Source organism: Pezoporus flaviventris, unplaced genomic scaffold, assembly GCF_033815535.1.
Source record: "Pezoporus flaviventris isolate CSIRO_AGI_PZ_B2104156 unplaced genomic scaffold, CSIRO_AGI_Pfla_v1 ptg000121l, whole genome shotgun sequence".
NCBI lineage: Eukaryota > Metazoa > Chordata > Aves > Psittaciformes > Psittacidae > Pezoporus > Pezoporus flaviventris.
The window spans coordinates 1232495-1257532 of NW_026892669.1; the positions used below are offsets into that span (position 1 = coordinate 1232495).

The 25038-nt window shown below is 45.7% G+C and overlaps 1 long non-coding RNA gene across 1 annotated transcript in view; it reads right to left on the reverse strand.

The window, feature by feature from the left end:
* Nucleotides 1–3494: 3494 nt before the first annotated feature.
* Nucleotides 3495–25038, reverse strand: part of LOC133282383 (uncharacterized) — a 32752-nt gene continuing 11208 nt past the window's right edge. The window contains exon 4 of the long non-coding RNA XR_009747636.1: nt 3495–4932. This is a non-coding gene — a long non-coding RNA (uncharacterized LOC133282383). The remainder of the gene's footprint in view (nt 4933–25038) is intronic.

The window sequence follows — 25038 nt, forward strand, 5'->3', positions numbered from 1 at the left end:
CTGCAGAACCTTTTGTTGTTGGAACAGGGACATGGATGTGAAGAGTTTGATGGAATGTGTTGTATGAGTCTCTCTGATTATGCTAATTCGATGCACGCACAGCTGAGAACCCTGGCTCAGCTTACCCAGCAATAGTAAATGAGCAATATCCTAAGAATAACTAGATGGTTGTCTTCACAGGGCATTACAGGTTGAGTCAAACACTGTTGTTTGAAATATTGCACTTATGTATCATTGTTAGGTTAATCATCGTAGCTATTAGACTTGCTTATAGTTGTGTGATAAAACAGGTGAACAGATTAACCCATAATGCCTTGCATGCACAAAGAAAAAGGGGGGAATTGTTGCAGAATGACTCTAAGAGCAGAACCATAGAGTTCTGGAGGACTGTGCAAGCAAGGCAGGGGGTGACCCCCACAGGTGGCCGGAGACTGGACATGGGAGGAGAATGTGGAGGAAGCTGTGTGGGGCTAACCAATACTGTTGTGCCAAGAAGGAGTGGCTGAATACCACTCCTATATATGTGTGAACTGCGTCACAAATAAGGTAGAAGTTGCTTATCACCCATATTGGGTTGGCCTGTCTGCTTCTCCTCGCTGCTTACACTTCAGGAGTGAAAAATCTCCCAAACCCAGGTAATAAAACCGATGGCCAAGTTTAGTGCAGCGTTAATACATTCTGCATGTCAAATGATTAGCAGGTTCCTAACATGGACTAAGGTCAAGCTGCCACAAGTTTATCTTCCTAATTAAAATGTTATTCAGGTCAAACACTACATTTAACTTTGCATTTTGTCTGTTTCAATAGTGTTTCACTGTATGCAAGGACAGCTGGAAATTCATCTACTGCTCTGAGATTAACACAAAGGTCAGGAGGTCTCTCCTCCTGAAAGATATTTTCATTAAATATATCCAAAAAGGATTTCGCTTTTGGTGACCTACAACTGCCTCTTGCCATCCCCTCCTCTGGGATGCCAGGCAACACACAGGGAAAATAGATCTGGGAAACATTTGCTTGGGTTGAGTTTTTTCCAAGTTGAGGACACAAAATGGAAGCGCAGATCTAATTTGGACTCTGACGAGTGCTATTTCTCTGTCTGCCAGAAATGGCTACCTGGAGCCTGCTAAAAGCACTTTGCCAGCATGAGAGAAATACAACTTCTATCCAGGCTCTGGATACAGCCAAGGTGTTTGCTATTAAGTTTGGTGTGAAGCTCCATACCTGCCTGGACAGTCAATTAACCCCATTTATTAATGCAGCCCAGAAGTTGGCCACTGGAAGGTGGACAATAATCATAATGCAAAAAAAGCCCACAAACAACCAAACCCTCTCCCTCAAAAAATAAAAGGGACAGCAGTCACTTCCTGCCAGCTTCTCTCAGTGGATCCCCATCAGCTGCCACCTATGCAAGACTGGTAGCACCGGATCTCACCGACATCGACCCAGTACATTCCCTTTCGGGAGATGGTTGAAGACTCCTGTACTGCTCTGCTAGAGTGCATGGGGAGGAAGCTATGGTACACAAGGAAAGAAAACAAAGCTAAAAATTAAGACTTGTGATGGCAAACAACTTCCCAGACTGCCTTGGGGTGGGAGAGTGGGATGCAGAATTGAGCTGGGAGTCACTTTGGTGCAACTGACTCTGATGCTCATCACTAGTGCATGGGGGGGGAGGGGGAGGAGATGATAGATGCTTTGAGAAAGAGGAGTGAAAGGAGGATGTGTGCAATAAAGCATGGCTTGCAGTTCTAGAACTAGCCACTAGACATGAAAACCAAAGTTTACCCATGACAACTAGCTATCCTTCTACTGTTGCTGCTGCTTTCTCCCCTTCCCGGTATGATTATTCTTCAGTTTGGGAAGCTGTGGCTGTTTGACATGACTGTCAGTTCTGACTCTCCCATCCAAGTCCCTACAGCACACATGGTGACTCACCTAAAGGATGTACAATGAGGTCTGGAAGTCACATGTTAGGCACAGACTAGCTCTGCATTCAAGTGGTGCCTGCTCATCATGACCTTTTGGTGGCCTTTTCTTTTCCTGGTGCCTACTGTGCTGGTTTTCAGTAACACACCTGAGACAATCACATTTTAATGAGGCTTCTTTTGTACCTTCCATTCCCTGATGCAATCTTACCACCTGTATCGCCAATTGTTACTATGGAATGGCTCCACAGGCTACACACAACCAGCAAGATGGGCTCCTTCCAGGAGCAAATTCATCTTTTGCTGGAGCAGCTTTTTACAGAAAGAGAAAGGCTTGGAGCCACCACCAGTTTCTGCTGTCATCTGGGTCTCAGAAACAACAGGAAGAGTTACTTTCTGCAGGCACCAGGGAAAGATGCAGCCTGTCCTGCTGCTGTCCATGCCAATCTGTGATGTGGCTTGCTGCACGGTTGTGTGGGCCATGGTGCTCTGTTCCATGTAATCTCAACTAGTCCTCAGCCTTTGCCTTCTCAGCAAGCTGTCAGAGGAGTGCTCAGCCAGGCAGCATTTAACTGCTGTGATCCTAGAATTGCAACCAGTGTCAAGGGGGTTAAAGGAAGGATGTAGCTGTAGTTTTTTTGGAAGCAATGCAGCAGCTCAGCTGCAAAATACAGGGACCTAAAATACAGATGTCAGCCTCTGTGAGAAACCTGCACCTGGTTAGTTCAGCATTAATCTTCTGTAGGTAATCCCAGGTCACAAAACCCTATGCTAAGTTGCTGGCCCTTCTGCTTCAGGATTTGTGTGGCTCTGTAACAGAGGGGCTTGTCTGATGAGATGTGGCTTGGAGTAATCCCTCACACAGGAAAACCATGAAAGGAAGTGACAAGGGTGCCATGTTCTCCTACGAGATGAAAAGCACCTTAAAATGAACATTTTTCCATGCCTTCCCCTTAGGCTCAACGTTGTCCAGCTTGACCTGATGCGCGGATAGACTCCACAACTCGTTAAAGTTGTAAAGTAGGTATGCTTTATTCAGCGCTGAGGCACAAGGGGGATAGCTCCTCCAAAGGCATGCTCACCTCAGCCTCGTTTCCCCTTTGCATTTATCCACTAAAGTTATACATATGCATGAGGTTGCACAACACGCCTATACATATTCATGTCCTATCCCCACACTAGTGCCTCCTAGTGGTCGTGGGTGAGGGTCTCAAGATGAAGTAAACGAGTCTTCCTCGAGCCTGAACTTTTCACCTCTAGTTGTTACGTATGCTCCCTGGAGGCTTGGTCATTGTCCAAAGCGCAGAGCCAATTTCAGCCAGCTTAGGCGTCCAAAGGACGGGAATCAAGTCACAGTCCCTACCTCTTAACAATAGCCGCGTCCTTATATCTTGTTCTAGCATATATGGTGAGTACGATAAGCATGAACGAGTAGTAACATTGTTAAGCAAGTGGCTTGATCTACCCCCTTGTACATTGTAAGTATGATAAGCATAAGCAAGCAGTAACACTTAAGCAAGCAGCTTGACCTACCCCCCATACATTGGTTAACCCTTCGCATGAGTCCTGTGGCACTGTACATGTATGCAGATGTTTCTTTTGAGACATGAGAAGTAGAAATAGGAGAGTGATGTGAAGAGTCAGCTCTGAAGGGTGATAGAGGTCAAAGCCAGGGTATATTTACAGTGGCATATGCAGCCTGGTGACAAAGCCTGATTCATTCTAGGTAAGAGTGGCCATACTTTGTGTGAGTTTTAAGGGAGAATGGTAAAGGAAGAGCCTAGGCAAAAGTGCCAGTTTATACCCTCAGATCTTTACATGGATGCTAAAAGTAAGAGCACGAAACTGCCATGGGAATATCCCAGAGGAGCCTTTCAATGCTCTCTTCCCTCCCATTAGCACTCGCTATCCCAGTTGCACTCTTAGGTTCCTTAACTCCACTAGCAGGGGATGGTGCTGTTGGGCCACTAAACCTTCTTACACATTCTCTGTGGCAGCATGAAGATTGAGAAGCTAGTTATGCAAGAGCCAGCTGCCAAATAACTGGGAAAGACAACCTTGACAAACATCTGCCCCAAGGCTGTTTAATCTCTACTAACCTCCACCCTGAAGCCTTCTGGCACATGCAAACAACATCAGAAGATGGAAAACAGAGGGAAAGAAGAATTGTGATGCTGTTCTTTGTATACTTTGAAAATACACATAAAACTTCTATAGCATGCTTCTTGCATCTTCCTTGCAGAGCTATCCTATCAATGGTGTCCACCACACACTTGGCAACATCCATGCAGGGTGGTGGTAGCATCTTGGGAAGACAGCTTTCTCCCCTGTGCTGCAGAAGGGAATGGACATCAAGAGGGGATGTGACTTGTCTGAGGTTACAGCAAACACGTAGTATGTGCCAACAGCAGAAAGGGACTCTAGATCTCATTTCTGTGCTCTAACAGTCCAGCAGACTCTCTGCAGTAGTATTTGGCTGCAGTGCCAGCTCAGGGACACAGTGTTTTTGGTGTGTGCATCTGAAAGTGAGCTTTGCTCCTTGCTGGTATTAGCACTGGACTGACATAGATTAACTTGGACAACTGGGATCTGCCCTAGGCTAAGACAGCACTTGACAACCATTCTAGTTACTGATTGTTTTCCTTTTTCTGTCATTCCATGTGGTGCCCAGCTGGGTGCTTCCTTTCTTCAAAAGTATCTCCATGTTTCTGTTGAGTCACATACAGGGTGCTGTACTTTTCAAGCCTCCTGTATGCCATTGTACAGCTTCCAGGCCAGCCCGAGGACAGACTCTGGATGGAGAGGAAAGGATTCTGCTCAGGATAGCAGACCAACGTGGCAGCCACCACACAGCTGAGCAGAGCAGGTTCCTCCTTTTGAGAAAGGAGACAGAGCCAAACCAAAAGTAGCTGAGTCCATCCTGTCCATCGGGGAGCACAGTGTCCTGAAGTCCTTTTCAAAGTCTGTGCAGCAGGCTTGGCCGCCTGCTTTTGGAGTTGCAAGGTATCTGCAGGCAAGACAGCCAGAACAGGATAGCAGACACAGTGGCCAAGTGTACGTGTTGGGGATAAACATGCAGCAATGTCAGATATGAGAGGGGAGGCTGCAGTGCAAAGCTCGGGGTGTAGAGACTGCCTGCACTGGTCTTGTGAGGGAATGGTGCACAATGGGCAGGGCTGCACTCGGTGCTTCCTGGGGGAGGTCCTCCTGCAGCAGGGGCTGAGCTGCGGGATGCTGTTAATAGACTGCGAGATGTCAGGGAAGCTGAGAGCTTGCTCCAGGCCCAAACTGTTCAGGGGCCTCAATCTTCACCTCTACCTCATGAAGGAAAGAAGGAGGCCGTTAACCTGGGAAGCTGGGAATTAGTGACAAAAAAAAAAAAAAAAATCAAAAAAAAGAAGGAAAAGGACAGCCAAGCAAGGGGTTTCCTTCTAAATCTGTTGTCCCTATGCAGAACCACTTTGCTGTCCTGTGGGGGGCTAATAAGGAAACGCACTCGAGCCAGAAACAGCCGGCTGATGCACTGCTAAAGAATATCTCTACTGGTGCTGCTAGGAAAAAGGGTTGGAACTTGATGTTCTTAAGGTCCTTTCCAACCCTAATTATTCTATGATTCTATATGATCTAGTGACCCTTCCAAGGGTTGGTTTCAAGATATGTCTGCTAAGACATCAAATGAGCCTCTGGGATGGTTGCCTGGACATCAGGCTTCTTTCAGCTAAACATTATTATACAACAACCAGAAAAAAGGACTAGATCATCCTATCTAGAGACCTTTCTCAACAATAGGAGGATGCTCCCTCTCACACAGACATGTGGAATTAGTGAGTTTGCAGACTGACTGCAGAGATAGTTGAGTGCTCAGACCCTGGAGTCCAAAATCAGCTCACATTAAAGGGCAAAATTAACAACTGATAAAAGGAAAGGATTTGCTTAAACTCAGGCAATTTAGTGGTGAAAATTGTATAAAATCCTAACAAAAAGCCAGTTTGGCTTTAGGAAGCATCAAATGCAAATTCCTCTGTGGAGGCATCAATATAAGGAAACTATACTATTTGCATGGTGATTTAGATGGACAGCAGTGCAGCCTTTCATACTCCATGGCACTCCTCCCCCTGTATGACTTTCAACTGAAAATAGGGGTTAAGAAGATCATCTGTTTGGTGCAAAGACTGTAACAAGGAACAATTTGCTTTATTGAAAGCAATCTGCAGTTAGGAGAGTCCCCAGCAGCTCTGCAGATTTTAGGGCTTTGTAATGCTGTAACAGAGCGTCAGGGTCTCTGTTCTTTGCTTTTGCCTTCTCTGGGCCATGGCAGCAGAGACAGGATTAAGGAGAGCAGTGCCAGAACAGCCATGCATTTATACACCTTTCTGGCAAGTCACCACAGCATAACGTTCAATGAGGACATGAGGAAAACCTTCTGGCTGAAGCAAAGGTCTGAAAACAAGACCAGGTAGGAAGACCCAGCACAATCTGCAGTTGATGCATACTGCCAGACCATCCATGATATTCCATAACAAGCCAACAAACATGCCCCATGGTTATAACCCGCTTAAGGGACTATGATTCAGAAGGGTTAATGTTCAATTTTCTGATAGCCACATGTGCATTGTCTTAATCATAGAATAGAATCATAGAATAGTTAGGGTTGGAAAGGACCTTAAGATCATCTAGTTCCACCCCCCCTGCCAAGGGCAGAGACACCACACACTAAACCATCTCACCCACGGCTCTATCCAACCTGGCCTTCAACACTGCCAGGGATGGAGCATTTACAACTTCCTTGGCCAACCCATTCCAGTGCCTCACCACCCTCACAGTAAAGAACTTCCTCCTTATATCCAATCTAAACTTCCCCTGTTTAAGTTTGAGCCTGTTACCCCTTGTCCTGTCACTACAGTCCCTAATGAAGAGCCCCTCCCCAGCATCCCTGTAGGCCCCCTTCAGATACTGGAAGGCTGCTATGAGGTCTCCACACAGCCTTCTCTTCTCCAGGCTGAACAGCCCCAACTTTCTCAGCCTATCTTCATATGGGAGGGGCTCCAGGACTTGCTATATCAGCTCCATGTCCTTATGTTGAGGACACCAGAACCACACACCGTACTCCAAGTGAGGTCTCACAAGATCAGAGTAGAGGGGCAGGATCACCTCCTTCGACCTGCTGGTCACCCTCCTTTTGATGCAGCCCAGGATACAGTTGGCTTTCTGGGCTGCAAGAGCACACTGCCGGCTCACGTTCATTTTCTCATCAACCAACACCCCCAAGTCCTTCTCCGCAGGGCTGCTCTGAATCTCTTCTCCACCCAACTTGAAGCTGTGCCTGGGATTGCTCCGACCCAGGTATAGGACCTTGCACTTGTCATGGTTAAACTTCATAAGGCTGTCATCAGCTCACTTCACAAGCCTGTCAGGTTTCCTCTGGATGGCATTCCTTCCCTCCAGCGCATCAACCGAACCGCACAGTTTGGTGTCATCGGCAAACTTGCTGAGGGCGCACTCAATCCCACTGTCCATGTCACCAAAAAAGATGTTGAACAAGACTGGTCCCAACACTGATCTCTGAGGGACACCACTTGTTACTGGTCTCCAAACGGACATTGAACCATTGACCACAAATAATTGCGTGCAGCCATCCAGCCAGTTCTTTATCCACCGAGTGGTCCATCCATCAAATTGATGTCTCTCCAATTTTGAGACAAGGACGTCATGCCAGACAGTGTCAAATGCTTTGCATAGGTCCGTGAAGATGATGTCAACTGCTCTACCCTTGTCCATCTGTTCTGTAGCCCCATCATAGAACGCCACCAAATTGGTCAGGCAGGATTTCCCCTTAGTGAAGCCATGCTGGCTGTCACCAAGCCCCTTGTTGTTTTTCATGTGCCTTAGCATGTCTTCCAGGAGAATCTGCTCCAAGATTTTGCCAGGCACAGAGGTGAGACTGACTGGTCTGTAGTTCCCTGGGTCATCCATTTTCCCCGTCTTGAAAATGGGGGTTATATTTCCCTTTTTCCAGTCATCAGGAACTTCACCTTATGGCCAGGATTTTTCAATTATGATAGATGATATGAAGCTTATCAGCTTCATTTGTCAGCTCATCAGCTTCATTTGCCAGCTCCTTCAGGACCCGCGGATGGATCTCATCAGGACCCCATGGACTTGTGCACATTCAGATTTTTAAGATGGCCTCGAACCAGTTCCTCTCCTGCAGTGGGTGCAAGGACTTCATTCTCACAGTCCCTGTATCTGCCTTCCAAGACTTGGGTGGTGTGCTCAGAGCCTTTGCCATTGAAGACTGAGGCAAAGTCATTAAGACCCTCAGCCTTCTTCAAATCGAGGATAGCCTTTTCTCCCATTTCCTTCTAGAGAGAGCCCACATAAACCCTAGTCTGTCTTTTTTTTTTTTTGCTACATACCTATAGAAGCCCTTCCTGTTATCTTGCACATCACTTGACATACTCAATTCTGACTGGGTCATAGCTTTCCTGACCTGGTCCCTAGCTTCACAAACACTGTCCCTGTATTCTTTTCAGGCTGCCTGTCCTCGTTTCCGCCTTATATAAGCTTCTTTTTTCCCTCTCAAGTTTTCTTTTTTCTTTTTTTGCAGCTCCTCATCCATCCATGGAGGTCTCCTGGCCCTCAGGCTGCACTTCCTTCTAGTCAGGGTACAACACTCCTGAGCTTGTAGCAGGTGATCCTTGAATATCAACCAACAGCCTTGGGCCCCCCTGCCCTCTAGGGCTTTATCACGTAGAACCTTACTAAGCAGGTTCCTGAAGAGGCCAAAGTCTGCTCTCTTGTAGTCCAGGGCAGTGAGCTTGCTGCACACTCTTCTCACTGTCCTGAGGATCTCATGATCACTGCATCCAAGGCTGCCCTGGAGCGTCACATTTCCAACGAGCCCTTCCCTGTTGGTGAGCACGAGGTCAATCATGGCACCTCTCCTTGTCGGCTCCTCTATTAGTTGCAGAAGGAAGTTGCCTTCCACACAATCAAGGACCCTCCTGGATTGCTTGTGCCGGGCCGTACCCTCCTTCCAACAGATGTCAGGGTGGTTGAAGTCCCCCATGAGAACAAGGGCCTGTGAACCTGAAGCTGTTCCTATCTGTCTGTAGAGTGCTTCATCCGCAGATTCTTCTTGATCTGGCAGTCTGTAACAGATCCCCACAGTAATGTCTCCCATCACTGTTTGCCCTTTAACCCTGTTATTTGAGATTTATTTGCTCTTTTAGTTGTTGCGCTTGGTCTCAGAGTTTCATCATGTCATACCTTACTTGCAGCCAGTATTTGCTGGTTTAGTGTTTATCCCTGTAATCTTCCCAGGCTGCCCATCCTTGCAAACTGTCCTTCTCAAACTCAACCATGTCATGGTCACTACAGCTAAGGCTGCCTTGGAGCTTCACGTTTCCAACCAGCCCCTCCCTGTTGGTGAGCACGAGGTCAAGCATGGCACCTCTCCTTGTCAGCTTCTCTATTACTTGCAAACAGAAGTTGTCTTCCACACAATCGAGGAACCTCCTGGATTACTTGTGCCAGGCTTTACCCTTCCATGTGTCTTCCTTTTATAAAACTGGGGGTTATATTTCCCCTTTTCCAGTCAGGAGAAACCTCACCAGACTGCCATTACTTCTCAATTATGATGGATAATGGCTTGGCACAGGACTTAATTTTTTCTGCAACAGACAGAAATTATGACAATGTCTTTGACCCTGATCTAAACCATTCCTTTGCATCCTGATTCGCCTCACTTTTGCTTCCCCCTTTTCCTGGTTTTGTCTGGGATAGAGGTACTTTTCTTCCCAGTAGCTGGTACAGTGCTGTGTTTTGGCTGTAGTCTGAGAACAATGCTGATAACACATTGATGTTTTAGTAACGCTTACCCTGATCAAGGACTTTTCAGTCTCTTATGCTCTTTCAGTGAGGAGGATAACAGGAAGCCGGGAGGAAGCAGAGACAGGACACCTGACCCAATATAGCCAAATATGTTTTCTATACCACAGCATGTCATTCCCAGTATATAAACGGGGGGGGAGCTACCTAGCAGGGCAGATCACTGCTTGGGTTGGGCTGGCTATTGGTCAGTGGTGGTGAGCAATTGGATTGTGCATCACTTGTGTTTTCTGAATTTTCATTTCTCCCTTTTTTGTTGTTCCCTATTATTATAAGTATTGCTATTGTTGGTATTGTTTGTACTTTATTTTAGTTATTAAACTGTTCTTATCTCAACCTGCAGGTTTTACATTCTTTCTATTCTCCTCCCCATCCTACTGGGAGCAGGGGGGATGAAGGTGGGGAGTGAGCGAGTGGATGCATGGTGTTGAGTTTAAACCATGACAGTCCTTCTTGGCACTCAATGTGGGGCACAAAGGGTTGAGATAATGACAGATTTGACCAGAGAGTGTCAAAAAAAATTTGTTATAAGCATTCATTGTTTTGGTTTAATAGTCATGAGTCACGATGTTGATTCATTTTCTCTCAGAGTTGCTGTGCTTGGTTTCAGAGTGGCATTATGTTACATCTTGATTGCAGCCAGCATTCCCTATTTTGGTATTTATTGCCTTTGGGGCCTGGGCTGATGTTCTCATTTTGTTGTACTTTATAATAGTTGCTTGTGATACAATAGAATTACTGGTCACGAAACTGATTTGGTATGTTTTCTCAGCATTGCCATTACCCCTATATTTTGGGAGCCATCTAATGGGAACTGCTAATATTCATACCTTCTGCCTTTTCTCCTCAGAGAGCCAACCAATGTAGAGCCATCCCCTGTTGTGGTTTAAGCCCAGCCAGCAACTCAGAACCGTGCAGCTGCTCGCTCACTCACCCTCTTCTTCCCTTACCCCCCCTCCCGGAGGGATGAGGAGAAGAATCAAAAGAACATAAATCACACGGGTTGAGATAAGAATAGTCCAATAACTAAGGTATAATACAAAACTACTACCACCATAACAAATAATAATAATGATAAGGGAAATAACAATGGGAAAGAATATGAAATTAAAAGGGGAAAAGGAAAAGAAAACAAACACAAGTGATGCACAATATAATTGCTCACCGCCCGCTGACAGATACCCAGACCAACACGAGCACCAATCTGGGCCTTCTGGGTAACTCCCTCCAGTTCTATACTGGCCATGACATGCTGTGACATGGAATACCCGTTTGGCTAGTTTAGGTCACGTGTCCTGTCTCTGCTTCTTCCTGGCTTGCTGTGCCCCTCCTCACTGGCAGAGAATGAGAATGAAAAGTCCTTTATTGGGGTAAGCATTACTTAGCAACAACTAAAACAATCGTTGTGTTATCAATCAGCATTGTCCCCAGGTTGAAAGCCAAAAACACAGCACTGCACCAGCTACTAAGAAGGAGAAAAAGAACTGTTACAGCTGAACCAAGGATATACCCCCACATCTCCCCCACCAGAATATTTACAGCAGCATTTCAGAATTTTAAAAATTTTGAATAGTCTTGGGATGCTGAAACCAGCCTGGCCCTATTTATTTATTGTTATCTATTGTTATTTATTGTTATTCTTTATTTATTTAAACTATTGGAACTTTTGATTGGATATAAGGAGGAAGTTCTTTACTGTAAGGGTGGTGAGGCACTGGAATGGGTTGCCCAGGGAAGTTGTGAATGCTCCATCCCTGGCAGTGTTTAAGGCCAGATTGGACGAAGCCTTGGGTGAGATGGTTTAGTGTGAGGTGTCCCTGTCCATGGCAGAGGGGGTTGGAACTAGATGATCTTAAGGTCCTTTCCAACCCCAACTATTCTATCTATTCTATTGCTGTGAATCAGTATGTTGTTAAATATGGTTCATATCTTGCTTAGGCTTAAACAGCTACATGTGGCTACTCCAACCCGAATAAGAAGCACTGTGGCTTGAAGGAGAAAAAGAGAGACTCAGACTCCAGTGACAAGGATTGCGGATACTTCAACCCCTGTGACACGCACTATAGTTACTGAAACACCAGTGGCAAGAACTATGGCTAATCAAACCCTTGGCAACAAGCATAAGAGCCACCTCAATCTCCACAACAAGCACTGTAGCTACTCCAACTCTGATGACCAGTACCATGCCTACTCTTCCGCTCCATCTTTCAGCTATGGAAAAACTGACCAGGGAATTCCAGAAATTAAGAAATGATAAATCCTGCTCCACATTTGTACAGACCTACAACTCAGCTATGAACAGGAAGTGCTTTGTTGATCAAGAGGGAAGATATAATAGGTACATGTCAAGGGACACCCTATGATTTTACCTGCGGGATCACGGAGAAGACATGACAAAGTGGGATGGAAAACCTAGTTCAGCTATGGAGGAAAGGGTGAGTGAATTGAAGAGGGGAGCAAGGGACAAGACTGATCATCCCATGAGAGCTATGGCTTCAGTCTCTGGTGAGCAGTTTCCCAGATGGAATGGAAGAGCTGATTTTACTCCAGCTCCTGTGATAACGAAGAATAATCCCTTTCAACACGACTTAAGTGTCCAACGTTGTGATGACTATTAGAGGGGCCCTGCCTCCAGCCAGGTGGAGGTAGGGGACAATCGGATTTACTGGACTGTGTGGATCAGATGGCCAAGCACATCAGTCCCAAAGAAGTATAAAGCTCTAGTAGATACTGGTGCACAGTGTAGCATGATGCCATCAAGCTGTCAAGGGGTGGAACCCATCTATATTTCTGGAGTGACAGGAGGACCCCAAGAGTTGACTGTACTGGAGCCTGAAATCAGCCTGACTGGGAGGAAGTGACAAAAGCACCCCTTTGTGACTGGTCCAGAGGCTCCATGCATCCTTGGCATAGACTACCTCAGGAGAGAGCACTTCAAGGATCCAAAAGGGTACCGATGAGTGTTTGGTATTGCTGCTTTGGAGACTGAGGAAATTGAGCAGCTGTCCACCTTGCCTGGTCGCTCAGAGGATCCTAAGATCTAACAGCAGACTATCATGGCCTGAATGAAGTCACACCATCCTTGAGTGCTGCCATACCGGACATGCTAGAACTTCAATATGAACTGAAGTCAAAGACAGCCAAGTGGGATGCCACCGCTGATATTGCCAATGCCGGGAACACTATCCTGGGCCTTGAGAAACAAATCTTGTGGCAACACGGCACCCCAGAGAGAACTGAGTCAGACAATGGGACTCATTTCTGAACAGCTTTATAGACACTTGGGGCAAAGAGCATGGCACTGAATGGGTATATCACATCCCCTACCATGCACCAGCCTCTGGGAAAATCAGACGGTACAATGGGCTGTTGAAAACTACACTGAGAGCAATGGGTGGCGGGACTTTCAAACATTGGTATACACATTTATCGAAAGCCACCTGGTTGGTCAACCCCAGAGGATCTACCAACAGGGCTAGCCCATCCCAGTCAGAACTTTCCCATGCTGTAGAAGGGGATAAAGTACCTGTGGTCCACATAAAGAATTTGCTGGGGAAGTCAGCCTCTGTTATTCCTGCTTCAGGTAAAGGCAAACCCACTTGTGGGATTGCTTTGGCTCAGGGGCCGGGATATACTTGGTGGGTAATGTGGGAAGATGGGGAAGTCCAATGTGTACCTCAAGGGGATTTGATTTTCAGGGAAAACAGCCAATGAACTCTATTGTAGGCTGTTGCCTGCTATGTAGCGCTTTTATAGCCCACCAACTAGATGTCTTCAGGTCACCAGCGACTGGCCCTGACTTCCCTCAGACCATCATGCCAACTAAGAATGAACTTTGATGAAACCAGGTGAGTTCTCCTGTATCATCAGCAGGCAACGATCCAACACTGCACACAGCCTCTCCTGCTCTGAAAGACTGTTACAGGAAATGGAGCCCGACATCATGGACCAGATGAACTCAGCAGCTTTATAGGGATTGCTCCATGCACTAAAGAATGATATCTCTCTCTCTTTGTGTGTGTGTGTATGTATATTTATATATATGAGACAAGAGTGATGGTATATTGAAAAAATGTGGGATCTGAGCATGACGTGAATGGTATGGAATAATGGGTGGATACTGTCCTGTGTTCAGCAGTACCAGTCATTTTTCTCCTTAGTAGCTGGTGCAGTGCTGTGTTTTTGACTTTCAGCCTTGGAACAACGCTGATAACACAGAGGTTTTCAGTTGTTGCTAAGTAATGTTCACTCTGACCAAGGACTTTCAGAGTCTCATGCTCTGCCAGGGAGTGTTCTATGGATTCAGTTAGCATGAGTTAGGCTTCTCAGTTAGCATAAGTAGAGCTTCATTTAGCATAAGTAGAGCTTCAGTTAGCATAAGTAGAGCTTCTCTATAAATGGAAAAATACTAGGCCAGAGGGGAGGTTAGCCAGAGATAGCAGCGTTAGCGATGGAATTGCAACGTTAGCGATGTTAAGAACAGATGTTAAGAAAAAAAACAGGATGTAAAACTGCAGTGTATGGATGTTGAGGTGTCGTGGTTTAAACCCAGTCAGGTAACTCGTTCACTCACTCCCCCCCTTCTTTCCCTCCCCCTACTCCCGGAGGGACGAAGAGGAGAATCGAAAAGAATGCAACTCCCACGGGTTGAGATAAGAACAGTTTAGTAACTAAGGTATAACACAAATCACTACTGCTACCACCAATAATAATAATGATAAAGGAAATAACAAGGGAAGAGAATATGACATCTCACCACCAGCCAACAGATAACTCGCCCGACCAAGCTCTGACCGGTACCTCCTCCAACCCCGCAGTCTACCAGCCCTTCCAGCTAACTCCCAGTTACATCCTGGGCATGACGTGCTGTGGTATGGAATACCTCTTTGGCTAGCTTGGGTCAGGTGTCCTGTCTCTGCTTCCTCCCGGCTTCCCCTCCTCCCTGGCAGAGCATGAGGCTCACAAAGTCCTTGGCCAAACCAAAACATCATTGTTATCAGCTCTGTTCCCAGGCCGAAAGTCAAAACACTGCACTGCACCAGCTACCAAGGAGAAAAATGACTGCTACTGCTGAACCCAGGACATGAGGTTAGTGCTAAACATAGGTAACTGTTGTAACTTGTATTAAGCAACTTTGTGTAAAACCCAATCAGAAGCTTGTTGGCAAGGCATGTTAACCAATCAGCATGTAATCAATGTGTGGATTTGTGTATAAAAGATCATGTCTGATGCTCAATAAATGGGAATCGCTTGATCACATTGATCGTCTCTGAGTTGTCCATGACTCCCACGTCGACAAGTGGCGCCTGAACAGGAACCCTCCGATCGGTACCTTGCCGAGCCGAGGTGGAAGGACCAAGGGGACAAGGGGGGGCGGTGAGCCAGCCGAGAGCAGTGCTGCCCCGGCGCTGGAAGTCAGTCATCTGCAGAACTTCGGGAGTCTCGCCCTGATCAGGTGAGCAGCCGGGGAGGAGATGAGGCACTCGCTATCCAAAGAGGAACAGGCGGTGGTGAAGCTCCTCCAACACATTCTCTCTAAGAGAGGCTTGCAATATGATAGTGCCGCCCTCCAGAGGCTGTTAAAATGGTCCCGCGATCGTGGTTTTCTGCCCTCACTACAAGATGCGTTTGAGGTTCCAGAATGGGACCGGATTGGTCAAACGCTGTGGAACGAAATCATTAAAGGGTCCAAAGAGGCTCAGAAGCACTCCGCATTGTGGAGGTTAGTCATAGACACTCTAAGAGATGTAAAATCAGAAAGGACTGCAGTTGCATCTGTGCTGATGGCTACGGTCCCAGAGGGTGCCTCTGCAATGGCCTTTGCACCTCCTGTCGTACCGCAGAGTGTCCCGAAAAGGACTGTGACTTACTTTTCTAAAAAGGGCAAACGAGCCCGAAAACCACAAAAAACTGATACGAGCATGCAGAATGCCAAAGATACGCAGAACGTTGCTGGTGCAGGAAGCGAGGACAACCCGGAGTCTGAACTGGAACCAGATCCAGACTCACCTGAGGCAGAGCCAGACCTGTATCCTCCTCTTCCCGACTCCAATGACGGCTCAGAGGATGAATACATTTGTTCACTCCATCAACAGGTGTCTGCGGGCCTGAGAGACGCCCAGTTGCAGCAGCTTTTGAGAAAACTCAAAGCTCTTGAGATCCAGGAGGCTGCTGCACCACCTGTGCCACCTTCTTCTTTGGACAGGGGGGGTGTTAATCCAGCCCAGAAGTGGCGAGGGGTGATTGAGAATGCGGTGATAACTGGGGAGTTTTCTGAAGGTCCTTCTCTTTTCCCTGTTTTTGCTAACGTGCAGGGGGGAAAGGACTGGGAAGCCTTTGATTTAAAAATTGTAAAGGAGGCCCGTCACGCAGTAGCAACCTACGGGTTAAAAGCGCCATATACTCAATTGATTATTGCTCATTTTTTCTCTGCATATATCTTAACCCCATATGATGTCAAAATGATTGCTCAAACATTGCTTCCCCCTAACTTGCAACTTTTGTTTTTGAATAAATGGGAGTTGGCTTGTATGGAAGAAGCGAGTCAGCCCCGCCAACAAGGAGACCCACTGTTTGGGACGCCAGTAGATGCGTATTTGGGTCGAGGCCAATTTACCAATCCACAAAATCAAGCGAGGCTTCCTGCTCAGGTCTTGACTCGCTCCCAAGAATTGGATCTGAGAGCCTGGCTTTCGCTTCCAAATGACAAGACAACTCCTGGTTTTTGGTCTCTAAAACAGGGACCTGGAGAATCTTATCCACAGTTTATTGATCGGTTATTTGGTGCGTTGCAAGGCAACCCGGATATGAGTGATGATATGAAGACAAAATTACTGGATATGCTTGCATTTGATGGGTCTAATGATCAGGTGAAACAACTTTTGAATACATTGCCTAGAGGTACTTTGGTAGCTCAGATGCTGGAAGCTGTTGAGTGAATGGGTCATAAACAAAAGGCAGCCTATATGGCGGAGGCTGTAGGGGCTGCAGTTCGTCTGATTGTACAAGGAAAAGGAAAAGGAAAGAGAGAACGAAAATGCTATAACTGTGGGAAATCAGGGCATCTTTGTTTTCAATGTAAGGCACAAAATAGGAATCAATCCGGAAACGGTCTAGATCAACAGCCAGTTAATCAGTGTAGTACTAAATGGTGTGTGCGCTGTAATAAACCAACTCACAACACACAGGAGTGTAAAAGGACGGAAAACGGCAAGGCGAGCGCTTACCCTCGCGCTCCGACACAAAATGAAGGGTGCCTGGACTGCATTGCCTCAGCAACCATCAGCAGTGCAGGAGTGTGTTGCAGAATGACTCTAAGAGCAGGACCATAGAGCCCTGGAGGACTGTGCGAGCAAGGCAGGGGGTGGCCCCCACAGGTAACCGGAAACCGGACATGGGAGGAGAATGTGGAGGAAGCTGTGTGGGGCTAACCAATACTGTTGTGCCAAGGAGGAGTGGCTGAATACCACTCCTATATATATGTGAACTGCGTCACAAATAAAGGAGAAGTTGCTTATCACCCATATTGGGTTGGCTTGTCTGCTTCTCCTTGCCGCTTACAGGAGTGGACGTGGCAACCGCAGTAACTGTTACGTTGAGTGACTATCAAGTGCATATGACAGTGTCACAATTATGGGGACCGTTGGGCCATGGACTTAGTGCCTTATTGATTGGGCAATCCTCTGTCTCCCGTCAGGGTATCTTTGTAGTCCCAGGATTAATTGATGCGGATTTCCAAGGTAATATTAAAATAATGGTTTATACATTAACACCACCAATTTCAATACCAGCAGGGGAGAAAATAGCTCAGCTAATTCCATTTGAAGCAAAGATACCCAGGAGGGGGACACAGGACAGAGGCCATGGAGGCTTTGGATCAACAGGGCAACCGAACATTTTATTTGCTATGGATATTACCAGAGGGAAGCCAACTGAGGTTGTAATACTAGCACACAAAAATGGGCAGACTATTAAAATACCGGAGCAGATGTCACTGTTGTTCCCATGCATCTTTGGCCTCCCTCTTGGCCATTGATACAGGCTCCTACTGGAGTCATGGGAGTGGGAGGCTGTCAACAGACTTTTATGAGTCAAGAAATAGTCAATTATTCTTTTGCAGATGGAGCCCTTGCCACTGTCAAACCTTATGTGCTGCACCTTCCTGTAGCACTGATAGGAAGGGATGTCTTGAGTCAGTTCCATGCAAAATTGATTACTTCACCTTTTTAGGGGCAGTCACTGAAGAGCAGCCACCTATACTGAAACTAACTTGGCTGACCGAAAAACCAGTTTAGGTAGATCAGTGGCAGCTTAAACTAGAAAGGTTGCAAGTAATAGAAGAATTAATACAGGAACAGCTTCAGGCAGGACATATTGTGCCGTCTACAAGCCCATGGAACACTCCAATTTTCACTATCCCAAAAAAGTCAGGAAAATGGAGATTATTGCACGATCTCCGAGCCATAAATGCTGTCATGCAGGAAATGGGGGCGTTGCAGCCAGGGCTACCATCACCTGCAATGCTCCCTGAGAATTGGGAATTATTAATTATCGACTTGAAAGATTGTTTTTCACCATCTGTCTGCATCCAGAGGATTGTGAAAAATTTGCATTTACAGTACCTAGCGTGAACAAGCAGGCTCCTGCAAAACTCTATCATTGGACAGTGTTACCCCAAGGGATGAAAAATTCCCCTACCATTTGTCAGGCATATGTTGCATGGACATTGGAACCGGTCAGACAAAGATATCGAGAGTTGATCATTTATCATTATATGGATTATATCTTAATAGCAGGAAAGAGTATTCCTGGTGACTTACTGGATGACCTGCAAACCACCTTATCTGTCAAAGGGTTATGTATTGCCCCAGAAAAGATCCAGCAAGTTACCCCACGGGACTATTTGGGTTGGGTCATTTCTGGCAGCTGTATTCAACCCCAAAAGGTAACAATCTCTGCAAAAATTAACACACTCACTGATGTACAGAAACTCATGGGAGATATTCAGTGGGTTCGACATGTCTGTGGTATCACAAATGATAATCTTACACCATTGATGCCTCTATTAGGCCAAGAACACAAGGCAGAAACCAAGCGACATCTAACCAGTGAGCAAAGTCAGGCATTGGGTTGCATATCCCAAAAAATTGCTGCTGGTTATGCCTCTAGGTGTTTAGCAGATCAGCAAGTCACCTTGATGATCATAAATTCTGGAGGGGACAGACAGCACCCTTTGGCTTTAATAGTTATATTTCAAGCTGAATCATTGCGAATCCTTGAGTGGATCTTTTTGTCACATCAGCCTCACAAGACAGTAACTACCAGACCAGAGTTATTTGCCCGATTAATCATGAAAGGGAGAAATAGAGCGATCAATATCTCAGGTCATGACCCCTGTGAAATAATTTTACCTGTTGTCTCTAATTATTTGGAGTGGCTTGAACATTTTTCCACAGAATATCAAATTGCTATGACAGATTTTGCAGGAAAGGTGACCAATGTCTTCCCTAAAGCAAAAATCTTGCCGCTATTATCAGGACAACACTGGGAGGAATGTCCTAAAAGGTCTGAGCGACCTGTACAAGGTTGCGCTGTTTTTACTGATGCAGGCAAGAAGTCTAAAACTGCTGTTGCAACCTGACATACTAACAATGGCTGGAAAAAACAATTCATTGAAGGAGAGCCTAGCGATTCCCTTCAGACTTTGGAACTGAAGGCTGTGTCCTGGGTCTTTTTAAACTGGCAAACAGAACCTCTTAATGTTGTATCAGATTCTCTTTATGTTGTGGGAGTTGTTCAACACCTTGAACGGTCAATGATTAAGACACTGAACAATTCTATTTTACAAAAAATCTTGCTACAATTGTTACAGGTCATTAATCAGTGAACCGAGTCGTATTTCATCACACACATCCGTAGTCACCAGAATTGTGGTGGTCTCAGCATAGGAAATAACCATGCCGACAACCTTGTCACTGCTCCTGTATGGACAGGGCCCACACCTAATTTATTTGAACAAGCATGTTTTTCCCATGATTTTTTTCATCAATATCTGCAAAAATGCTTGTTCAACAATTTGGCATTTCTGTAACAGATGCACAGGGCATAGTCCAGTCTTGTCCAACTTGTCAGCGTAGTGGTCTCAGAGTAGGCCTAGGGGTAAACCCTCGAGGTCTTATGGCCCTTCAGTTATGGCAAATGGATGTTACACATGTCCCTGAATTTGGTAGACTCAAATATGTCCATGTCTCTATTGATACCTTTTCACTAGCGCTTTGGGCTACTGTACAAACTGGTGAAACACCTCGTCACGTCATTTGTCACATGCACTCTGCTGTTGCAGCCTTAGGGGTCCCTCTTCAAATTAAAACAGATAACGGGCCTGCATATGTCTCCCGTAAGTATCAGACTTTTTATAATCAATGGGGTATTTGACATGTCACAGGAATCCCTCACTCTCCAACTGATCAGGCTATCGTGGAGCGTGCTCATGCAACTCTTAAGGAGCTTTTGCAAAAACAAAAAGGGGGAGCACCTCTCCCACCAGCTGAACAAATTGCAAAAGCTGTCTATGTTTTAAATTTTTTGCAGTTGACAGGGGATAGGACAGAGCCACCTATCGTGGTACATAGCAATGCCTTAGCCGCAGGATGCATTAAGGTGAATGGTGCTAGAGTGGTTTATAGAGATCTGCAGACAGGGGAATGGAAGGGCCCAGTTGAAGTCATAATGACTGGAAGGGGCTATGTTTGTGTTTCCACAGATTCCGGACCACTATGGGTACCCAGCCGATGGCTCAAGCCAGATCGGCGAGGCTGCTCACTTTAACTGCTTGGATGAGTGCTGTAGCAGCAGGTCTGGAAGACCCACTCTTAGGCATGGCATTGCCTCAAGACAACATATGGGTAACATGGGCGAACAGAACCAACACTTCTAGTTTTTGTGTGTCTTTAGCAGCCGTGTCTGATCCATTTAGCACCTGTCTAATTGGAATACCCTTTTTGGAGCCCAAAAGATTTGTAGGATATATAAGTAACAGTTCATTAGCTAACCGAACCATATTGCAACAGGAAGGAGACAAGGCTAGTGCGTCTGATAGCTGGTGTCACGGAAATCAGACGGCCTGCCAGGCCGACAAACAGATTTGGTGTGGAGGTTGTATCCCTGGTAATATTGCAAACCGGACACTAGCTTGGATGTCCATTATTTTGATTCAGCATTTGAATAAAACTTTACCGTGGGATCCACAGGAAGTGCGGCTGGCAGGATCCATAAATGGAACTAAAGATGGCTTGTGCTTTGGCTTTAGCGCTAATATAATTGATACCCCAACTAAAACAAGGTGTGTAAGCTCTCGTATCAGCATATTGTGTTATCCACTTGATGTGTGGACAAATATATCTGGATCAGATATTTATGGGATACGGGATGCTTCTGAGGCCCGAACCTGGTGTGGGGGAGCTGTAGGTCTAGAGGAGTTTGGCCGGTATGAACTTTTTCCAAGCATGTCGTTAGCTTTGCCTAAGGGAGTTTTTTTGATTTGTGGGGATCGCACCTGGCAAGGTATCCCAAAGCATCCCCTTGGTGGGCCATGTTACTTGGGACGTGTTAGTCTTGTAGCTCCATCGATATCTCTGTTAAACAAAACTACTTTTGTTCGATCTCGTAGATTTCTTACTAAGCTGGAGAGCACCTGTCAGGATTCTGTAAAGCTTTTGGGCAGAGTCAAAAATCTCTTAACAAGTATTATTTTTTGTCCCGGGTGTGCAGCAACTATTGCTAATGCTAATATGCAAAAGCCTGCTTGTTGGGTTGTGAAACAAGCCAATCTAACATCCACAGTTTTAACAGACCTTATGAATGATATAGACAGTAGTCGTAAGGCTATATTGCAGAATCACGCAGTATTGATGTCTTATTATTAGCTCATGGGCATGGATGTAATGATTTAGAAGGCATGTATTATTTTAATCTAACTGATCATTCATGATCTATTCAGAAGCGGTTGCAACAAATGCAAGAACATGTAACAACGATTAAAGTGGAACAAGGTTTAGACGATTGACTAGCTCAATTGGGATTTAGCAGCTGGCTGCCACCTTTACTGTATAGCCTAGCACAACTGTTAATCACGTTGTTGGTATTATTGCTTATTGGCTGTGGAATTTTTGCATGTGGGAAAGCGTTGTGTGTGAGATTCATTCCGAAGGCTTGGTTTGTTCAACAATCACACATTGAATTGGGCCTCGGCACCAAATATGAAGAGATCACTGCGCTATATAAAGATATTGAATAACGCGCCCGCCTCAAAACAAACAGGGAGAATTGTTGTATGGATTCAGTTAGCACAAGTCGGGCTTCTCAGCATAAGTAGAGCTTCAGTTAGCATAAGTAGAGCTTCTCTATAAGTGGAAAAATACTAGGCCAGAGGGGAGGTTAGCCAGAGATAGCAGTGGAGGAAATGAAATTGCAACGTTAGCGATGGAATTGCAACGTTAGCGATGTTAAGAACAGATGTTAAGACAAAAAACAGGATGTAAAACTGCAGTATATGGATGTTGAGGTTAGTGCTAAACATAGGTAACTGTTGTAACTTGTATTAAGCAACTTTGTGTAAAACCCAACCAGAAGCTTGTTGGCAAGGCATGTTAACCAAACAGCATGTAATCAATGTGTGGATTTGTGTATAAAAGATCATGTCTGATGCTCAATAAATGGCAATCGCTTGATCACATTGATCGTCTCTGCATTGTCCACGACTCCCGCGTCGACAAGGGAGGAGGGGAAGCCAGGAGGTAGCAGAGAGAGGACACCTGACCCAAAGTAGGCAAAGAGGTGTTCCATACCACAGCACATCACTCCCGGTATATAAACTGGGGGCAATTACCCAGAAGGGCTAGATCACTGCTTGGGTTGGCTTGGGTATCATTTGGCGGGTGATGAGGGGTTGTATTCTCTCCCCTTGTTATTTCCCTTATCATTATTATTATTGGTGCTAGCAGTAGTGGTTTTGTGTTATACTTTATTTACTGGACTGTTCTATCTCAACCCATGGGAGTTACATTCTTTCGATTCTCCTCCCCATCCGTCCAGGAGCAGGGGGAGGAAGGTGGGGGGAGTGAGCGAGGGGCTGTGTGGTTTTGGGTTGCTGGCTGGGCTTAAACCTTGACAGCGGGGGCACAAGAATCTGTGAGGAAGTGGAGACAGGACACCTGACCCAAAGTAGCCAAAGGGGTATTCCATACCACAGCACATCATGCTCAGTATATCAACTGGGGCGAGTTACCCACAAGGCCCTGATTGGTGCTCGTGTCAGGATGGGTATTTATCAGCGGGTGGTGATCAATTGTATTGTGCATCACTTGTGTCTTTTGTTTTTCCCCTTCCCTTTACAGTTTTATATTCTTTTCCCTTGTTATTTCCCATATCATTATTATTATTAGTGGCAGTAGTAGTAGTTTTGTATGGTACCTTAGTACCATACAAACAATACAATGGACTGTTAAACACTACACTAAGAGCAATAGGTTGTGGGACTTTCAAATATTGGGATACACATTTAGCAAAAGCCACCTGGTTGGTCAACACTAGGGGATCTGCCAACTGGGCTGGCCCAGTCCAATCAGAACTTTTACGTACCACAGAGGGGGATAAAATTCCTGAGGTGCACATAAAAATATCTGCTGGGGAAAACAGTCTGGATTATTCCTGCTTTAGGTAAAGGCAAACCCACTTGTGGGATTGCTTTCTCTCAAGGACAGTGGTGGACTTGGTGAGTAATGCTGTGTGTTACTTAGTTACTGGCTGGGTTTAAACCGCACCACTCTCCTTGTAACAAAGCTGGATTAAAGTCATAGCTGCTTTCATCAGCATGTGCCCCAATATAAGCTTCTTGTCTTAGCGTGTTTGCTCGCTTAACATGAAATATATTATGACAAAATCTGAGTTTAGGTTATCCTCAGAGTGGGCTATGATATCTGGCTAAGTATTGTGGATAGTTGTGTATGCTCTGCTTGTTCTCATAGTGAGTATGCCAGCATCACTCCAAACCTGTTCACAATTTATTTGCTCTTAGGGAGACTGAGAGTTTTATGGATTCAGATCCTTTCGCTTCTAAGACTGGCTGTGCCCCTGCCTCAGGAGAAGACTAAATAGTGAAGGCAACCTGGTACTAGAGACTGGATGTCAGAAATTCATACAGGTAATACAGAACAGAAGCCTTGGGGAAGGAGTGGAGCAGAGACTAGGAGAGGCAGTGTGATTTGCCTGAACAAAGGAAAACATATTTGGTGAGGAGAAGAGCAGAACTGTTAAAAAAGTGGAATTGGCTTTAGCTCATTCTCCTCCTGCAGAGAGGAGAGGAAGACAACAGTTCAGACTTAAAGAACTACTATAACCTGGATGTTTTACAGTGCATTCCACTGGAGTATCTCCCAATGTACTGCAGCTATTATCTTGTGAAAAGAAGCTGCTTGAACAAACTTGTGGCATTTCTGAATTCCTGGAGTTGCCCTGTCTGTTGCAAGACAGACCAAACCGTTCTGAGGTATTACTAGTGCTGTGCTTGTGGTGCTGCTTGGCTCCCAGAAAGCCAAGGGAGCTGGGAGATGAAGATACATGAACCATCAAGACCCTATGCCAAACACTTCCCAGACATATGGGAACAATAGTGCTTGGCCACATCTGCTAATAAAGCAATGGTTGCAAACTGTTTTTCAGATCCCAAGGGATGTTTCTAAAAGCTGTGTGAAAAGTAACTAAGAAAAGCAAGTCTACTGCCAGCAGGCTTCACTTGGCTGTGGAGGTGCCCACATGTTCTCTGAACAGTGCTCAGGTGTCCACAAATGGAATAAAACTGAACTAGTTGTTTGAAAGGTTTTGTCAGTGGGTGTCACTGCTCTGCCCTTTCCCACCCAAATCACTTTTTCCATCAGCAGCTTGGTAGCAGCAACCTCTCCAAGGACAAGTCACTAATTTTACAGGTAGGCACCTGTACTTATCCCATTTTCTCTCCCTTAACATGTTCCTCCACTAATTTCAGTGTTTCTAAATTTCTCAAGCAGTAAATCTGTTACCATTCCTTTTGGGAAGCTAGCGTGCAGCCTATCGCCAAAACAAGCCAAGTATTTCCAGCTTGTATTTAGAAGACAAGAAACATGGAAAAGCCATCTGAGAGCATCTTGTTGAATTTCTTTTGGCCACTAAGGGCCTGTCTCCTTTGTAT